A 7,365-nucleotide genomic window follows, 5' to 3' on the forward strand; every position below is an offset into this window, starting at 1 on the left:
CCTTCTGCTTCTACAAATCGAGTTCCTGTGATTGCAGCCTCTGTCCTCAATTTTTTTTTTTCTTTCTTTCTTTCTTTTTTTTTTTTTGAGACAGAGCCTCGCTCTGTCGCCCAGGCTGGAGTGCAGTGGTGCAATCTGGGCTCACTGCAACCTCTGCCTCCCAGGTTCAAGTGATTTACCTGCCTCAGCCTCCTGAGTAGCTGGGACTACACGTGCATGCCGTCATGCCCGGCTAATTTTTGAATTTCTGTAGAAACGGGGTTTCACTATGTTGGCCAGGCTGGTCTTGAACTCCTAACCTCAGGTGATCCACCGCCCTCGGCCTCCCAAAGTGCTGCGATTACAGGCGTGAGGCTCCGCGCCCAGCCCCCTCAATTCTAATGCTCTCTTTCTAGCCCTCTCTTCCCAGCTCGGATGGGCCCTTGGCCCCAGGTCTCCAGTGGCAAGTCCCGGCGGACTCCTGGGCCGACTCGTGCAGGCTCAGGCCATCCGTAGACACAGCCTGGCCTCCCAGATCCTGGGGAGCCTGGGCTGCACAGAGAATCCAAAAGTCTGGCAAGGAGCCCCAGCCGTGGCATGTGTTCGGGATTCGCTGAGATGAAGCCCAGGGCGGGGCACTGCAAGTATTAGGTAGAATCCTATGAAATTGCAGGTAATTTGCTGTTGTTGACCTACGGAAAACCAGTATTATCATAGGGTTCAGCCAAACCCTAAGGCTGCCGTGGAGACCAGAACAATCACAGCACCAGTTCTGTGGTGCCACCCGGTGGCCAGAAGAAGAAAAAACAGCTTGATTCTTAAATGATGCTGCTGGCAGTAACAGAGTGCGTGACGTTTCTGGCGTGCTGGGAATAGTTTATGGCGTGCTGGGAACAGAAGTTTCACACAAGTGATTATGTAATGTTATTGTGTTTGTGACAACAATCAAGCATATTTATGTAATACAAACAGCTCTCCTGAGGTAAGCAGGTAGGTACTATTATTATTCCCATTTTAGAGGGGGAGAAAGATGAGGCTCAGGGGGATTTTTAGCAAGTGGTGCAAAATCACACAGCCGAGGGAGGCAGACCCAGGTTTGAACTCAGAGCCTGGCTCAGCATCCTGCTCTTCACATGCAGCTTCCCTTTCCACGTGAGGGAGAAGGTGAGGCTCCCAAGCCAGAGAGCTGAACTCTGGGAGGTCCCCAGGCAAGAATGACCTAGGTACACACACCTGAATTTCTCAGCACTTCCCGTCACATCAGCACAGAGAATGAGCCAGGCATGGTGGCTTACGCATGTAATCCCAGCACTTTGGGAGGCAAAGATGGGCAGATTGCTTGAGCCCAGGAGTTCCAGACCAGCCTGGGCAACATGGTGAGACCCCATCTGTACAAAAAAATACAAAAATTAGCCAAGAGTGGTGGCGCTTGCCTGTTGATGCAGCTACTTGGAAGGCTGAGGTGGAAGGATAGCTTAAGCCTAGGAGGTCGAGGCTGCAGTGACCTGAGATCGCACCACTGCACTCCAGCCTGGGTGACAGAGCAAGACCCTGTCTCAAAAAAAAAACAAAACCTAAAGAACAGAGGATGTTAGTGGAACCATTAAATTTAGCAGGATATTAAAGTAATAGTTTCAGTCCCGGTACGTTGGCTTACGCCTATAATCCCAGCACTTTGGGAGGCCGAGGCAGGTGGATCACCTAAGGTCAGGAGTTTGAGACCAGCCTGACCAATATGGTGAAACCTTGTCTCTACTAAAAATACAAGAATTAGCCAGACACCAGTTACTTGGGAGGCTGAGACAGGAGACTTGCTTGAACCTGGGAGGCAGAGGTTGCAGTGAGCCAAGATCGTGCCACTGCACTCCAGCCTGGGTGACAGAGTGAGACTCCATCTCAAATAAATAAATAAATAAATAAAGTCATAGTTTCAAAACTTGCCTTAAAGGAAGTTCATTAAAATAAAAATAAAAAAACTGTGTGCCATAAAGGACATTGATTAAGTAATTAATTGTTGGCCTTGTGAAATTCATTCTGGAAAATTATCGGTCTAAAAATTAATCAGTATTTGTATAATTTGGGTTCACTGTTTTGATTCACATCTTCTTGAAGGATAAAAATATCCTTCAAATCCTTTGAACGGCAAGGTCCAAACATTACCATTCCATGCTACCATGAGACACAGTAGGTGGGGTAGAGGCTGGGAGGAAAAAGGCTGCTTGCCAGTCAGGTTGAGGAAATGGCAAAGCAGGCAGGATGCGTCCTCCCCCAGGACTCCTAATACAGGCTCTGGGCAGAAGACTCCCCATGAACGCAGAGTTAGGAGGGAGCCACAATGGCCAGTCTTTGCAGATGTCCCATGAGCTGACACCATGGGACTCTCGGCACCATTATGGTCTGAGAGGGTCAGGGCTATATCAGATGCCTTACCCCCAAGACATTGAGCTGTGTGGCTTCCTAGAGATCACTGGTCATATGGCAGATGGGGAAGCTGAGGCACCTGGAGAGGAATCGGCTGACTCGGGGTTACACATCTAGTGGGTGGCAGAGCCAGGACTGTTACCCAGACTCTGACTTCCTGTCCAGATCCTTCTAGCTCCTCACCGAGGTCAGAAGCGCTGCTGTTCTGACTGACCTGTAACGTGGTGAGTTAGGAAAACCACAGGAAGGCCAGACCAGGACTTCAGCTGTTTCTGAGCCTGGTTCTGCCAGGGAACTTTGTCCCACTCCATGCAGGCCTGGGGCAGTTACTGGCCAGCCTACCTCCATCATCTCCCAGTTACTGGCCAGCCTACCTCCATCATCTCCCAGTTACTGGCCAGCCTGCCTCCATCATCTCCCAGTTACTGGCCAGCCTGCCTCCATCATCTCCCAGTTACTGGCCAGCCTACCTCCATCAACTCCCAGTTACTGGCCAGCCTACTCCATCATCTCCCAGTTACTGGCCAGCCTACCTCCATCATCTCCCAGTTACTGGCCAGTCTGCCTCCATTTTAACCTCCTTCAGTCCTTCCTCTGCAGCCAGAGTCAATGTTTCAAACTGCCAATCTGGCTGTGTTATTTCCCTGCCTAAGCCTTTCAGTGGCCCCTCATCACTCCCAGGATAAAGTGTGCACTCCTTAGCAAAGCATGTGAGGTCCCCGCCTAACCCCAATCTGGGTCCTGCCTACTTCTAGCCCTGCATCTTCCCCACACCCTGCTGTACCTACACAATCCACAAAAACACAACTCTAAGCTACCAACAGGCCCTCTGCCTGGATTCCTTTCTCGCCCCCCGGGAAGGCTTCCTGGACTAGACCTGGCTGGATTAATTGGGTGGCCCCTTCTCAAGGTGCCCGGAGCACCTCCTGCTTATCTCCAGCAGGAGATTAACCACAGGTGATTTTTGACAAAGGTGTCAAGGTGAAGATAGCTTTCTCGATAAATGGTGCTGGAAAAGTGGATATCTAGATCTATATCTAAAAATGAGCCTCAGCCGGGCGCAGTGGCTCACACCAGTAATCCCAGCACTTTGGGAGGCCAAGGCCGGTGGATCACTTGAGGCCAGGAGTTTGAGACCAGCCTGGCCAACATGTCGAAACCCTGTCTCTACTAAAAATACAAAAGTTAGCCAGGTGTTATGGTGGGTGCCTGTAATCCCACCTACTCAGGAGGCTGAGGCAGGAGAATCACTTGAACCCAGGAGGCAGAGGTTGCAGTGAGCCGAGATTGCACCACTGCACTCCATCTAGCCTGGGCAACAGAGCCAGACTCCATCTCAAAAAAAAAAAAAAAAAAAGCCGGGTGTGGTGGCGGGCGCCTGTAATCCCAGCTACTCAGGAGGCTGAGGCAGGAGAATCACTTGAACCCAGGAAGCAGAGGTTGCAGTGAGCTGAGATCATGCCACTGTACTCCAGCCTGGGCAACAGAGCAAGACTACATCTTAAATAAATAAATAAGACCCTTGATTCTTACCTCACACCACACATAAAATTAGTTTGAGTGTATCATAGACCTAAACGAAAAGCCAAAACTATGCAATTCTAGAAGAAAATATACGAGAAAATCTTTGCAACCTCACCTTAAGGTAGGCAATCAAGGAAAATGTTTAATAAACTGGATGCTGTTACAATTAGAAACTTTGGCTCTTTGAAAATAAATTAGGAAAATGAAAAAACAGGTGGGTGTGGTGGCTCACACCTGTATTCCCAGCATTTTGGGAAGCTGAGGCAGTAGGATCACTTGAGCTCAGGAGTTCAAGACCAGCCTGGGTAACAGAGCGAGACCTCATCTCTACTAAAAATAAAAAATGGAAATAAAAATAATTAGCCAGGCATGGTGGCATGTGCCTATCATTTCAGCTACTCAGGAGGCTGAGATGGGAGGATCACTTGAGCCCAGGAGTTCGAGGTTGCATTTAGCTACAATTATACCACCGCACTCCAGCCTGGGAGACAGCATGAGACCCTGTCTCACGGAAAAAAAGAAAATGAAAAGACAAACCATAGAATGCTATGGGCTCTCATACATTGCTGGTGGTAATGTAAAATAACATGACCACTTTGAAAAACAGTTTCTCACCATGCAGTCAGGTGCGGTGGCTCATGCCTGTAATCCCAGCACTTTGGGAGGCCGAGGCGGATGGATCACGAGGTCAGGAGTTCAAGACCAGCCTGACCAACACGGTGAAACCCCGTCTCTACTAAAAATACAGAAATTAGCTGGGGTGGTGGCATGTGCCTGTAATCCCAGCTACTCAAGAGGCTGAGGCAGGAGAATCGCTTAAACCCAGGAGGTGGAGGTTACAGTGAGCTGAGATTGTGCCACTGCACTCCAGCCTGGGCCACAGAGTGAGACTCCATCTCAAAAAAAAAAAAAAGACTCACCATGCAACCAAGCCATCCCACCTACTTCCAGGTGTTTTTACCCAAGAGGAATGAAACATGTATATCCCAAAACCTTTCTAGGAAGGCTCAAGTCAGTTTTATTTGCAATGCCTTCAAACTGGAAACCCAGATATCCAACAACAACCTCCGCATCCTCCTTTGGGACCCTGAGAGGGGGCCTCCCCACCAGCCCAGCTTGGCCAGCTTTAGTCCATCCATCAATGTCCAAATGGACAAACAGCCTGTGGCATATCCATACAATGGAATATTACTCACTAGTGATAAGGAGGGAACTTGATACACACTCTAGTAAATACTCGAAATTTTAGGTTGCTTCAGTATCCATTTTGAGTATAGGGTTAACAATTTCATACTAGAAGCATGGCTTAGTCACCTTGGATACAGTTTCCAGCTCTCTGCCTCCTCCCAGTTCCTCAACACATTCCATCCAGATATCTGGTCCTATGTAGCCACCTCCTGGGAACTGCCTCCCTATGGGACAGATACATACAACCTACTAGACTCACCCCACTGACGCCCACACCCTGCATGGATTATGCAGATATGCCCCAGTGACCACTCCTAAGTCACAAGGTGGCTCCACAGGACTCCAGTCTGCTGGCTCCCGGTGAACCAATTAGAGCACCCCTTGGAAAACTGCTTGAGTAATGCCCTGGGTTCCAATAAAAGCCTCAGCGCACAGGTCCATCTCTCTCTGGCTCCCCGCAATGATGATTGTGTACAGTGTCTCGAAGACCTTCCCGATGGCCGTCAGTGTGCCTCTTCCCCTGTGGGTCTGTAAGTAATAGACCGCTTCTGTTAGTTCCTGTGTTTCGTTGTGTTGCCTGCTGTGTGTCGTCCCTGACTGAGACGCTCAAATCTAACGTTTTCCCTGGTCAGGGCTTTTCCTAGACAGCAGCTATCTTGCTAGGAATAAAGTAGATACAGGTCAGACAAGAACCACAAGGGGATCTGCCAGGATAAATACGTCTCCTGGGAGAGGGACACCTGGTCACAGGTCAGCCAGGATACAGAGGTGCTCCATGAAAGGCCCACTGCAAACACCCACGACCAAATCCCAGGAGCCCTGTCAGGGCACAGTTGGCCTTTACAGCGGCTCTCCAGGGAGGCCTCAAGACCAAGGCAGAGGAAAATACAACACACGCATGCCACATGGGTGACTCTCAGCTGCATTGTGCTAAGCGAAGAAAGCCAGGCACAAAAGACCACACAGTGAATGGTTCTCCTTGTATGCAATTCTGACAAAGGCAAAGGGCAGTGACAGAAATCAGATGAGCATTGTCTGCAGCCAGGGTCCAAGGAAGGTGAAGGATTAGCTGCAAAGGGGCAGGAGGGTACTTTCGGGAGGAGAGGACTTCTTATGCTGGGGGGAGGCTAGCCTGGTGGTTTCATGTGTCAAAAGTCATGGAACAGAGCCGGGCATGGTGGCGGGGCCTGTGGTCCCAGCTACTCGGGAGGCTGAGGCAGGAGGATCGCCGGAGCCCAGAAGTTCAAGGCTGCAGTGAGCCCAGATCGTGCCACTGCACTCCAGCCTGGGCGACACAGGCTCTGTCTCTAAAACATAACAGAAAGGCCGGGCGCGGTGGCTCAAGCCTGTAATCCCAGCACTTTGGGAGGCCGAGACGGGTGGATCACGAGGTCAGGAGATCGAGACCATCCTGGCTAACATGGTGAAACCCCGTCTCTACTAAAAAAATACAAAAAAAAAACTAGCCGGGCGAGGTGGCGGGCGCCTGTAGTCCCAGCTACTCGGGAGGCTGAGGCGAGAGAATGGCATAAACCCGGGAGGCGGAGCTTGCAGTGAGCTGAGATCCGGCCACTGCACTCCAGCCTGGGCGACAGAGTGAGACTCCGTCTCAAAAAAAAAAAAAAAAAAACAGAAAAAAATTCATAGAACTGTATAGTTCCATGTACTGTACTTAAATGTTCTGGTATTTATCGTATGTATATCATACCTCATATCTCAATAAACTCGTCGTTTTTAATGTGAGGGTTGCTATGGGGCATAGAGGGCGATCTGGCTCCCGACCCTGGGAAGCGGCGTCGGGGTCGGAGGCCGGCGGGGAGGTCTGGCCCTGCGGCTCGGCCTCGCCAGGGCTCCTGCAGCGCTCTCCCGCCAGGGGGCAGCGTCGGGCCGGCGGGAAGCTCACGCTGCGGGGCCGCGGGGCGCGCTCTTCCCCCTGCGTGGTGAGGGGCCCCGGGGTGCGGTCTTCCCCCTGCGCAGCCCGCAGCGGCGAGGCCACCGGGTAGGACACGGGTGCCCGCGCGTCGTGGCGCCGCAGCTCCCGGGGACCTGGCGCCCCATCCCAGGAGGGAGTCTGGCTCCTGGGCCGTGGCTGTCGGTCCACGCGGCGGCCTCCCTGCAGCCCCCTACGGCCGGTCGCCTGTCCCCGCCTGCGGAACGCGGGGGGCAGTACGGCCCGCGCCCGGTCACCCGAGCCTGCTCCCCGGCGCAGCGTGGCCTGTCAAGTCCAGTCAGCCTCGCTGTGCCGCTCCCCGG

At 51.8% G+C, this 7,365-nt stretch overlaps 1 long non-coding RNA gene across 1 annotated transcript; it reads right to left on the reverse strand.

The window, feature by feature from the left end:
- Positions 1–6,082: 6,082 nt before the first annotated feature.
- Positions 6,083–7,062, reverse strand: LOC117084450. Its single transcript, XR_004437462.1, has 2 exons — positions 6,821–7,062; positions 6,083–6,419 (listed from the first exon to the last, which is right to left on the reverse strand). It is a non-coding gene; the product is annotated as an uncharacterized LOC117084450 (long non-coding RNA).
- Positions 7,063–7,365: the final 303 nt, after the last annotated feature.

Source organism: Trachypithecus francoisi, unplaced genomic scaffold (assembly GCF_009764315.1).
Source record: "Trachypithecus francoisi isolate TF-2019V2 unplaced genomic scaffold, Tfra_2.0 Lachesis_group0, whole genome shotgun sequence".
NCBI classification, from domain to species: Eukaryota; Metazoa; Chordata; class Mammalia; order Primates; family Cercopithecidae; genus Trachypithecus; species Trachypithecus francoisi.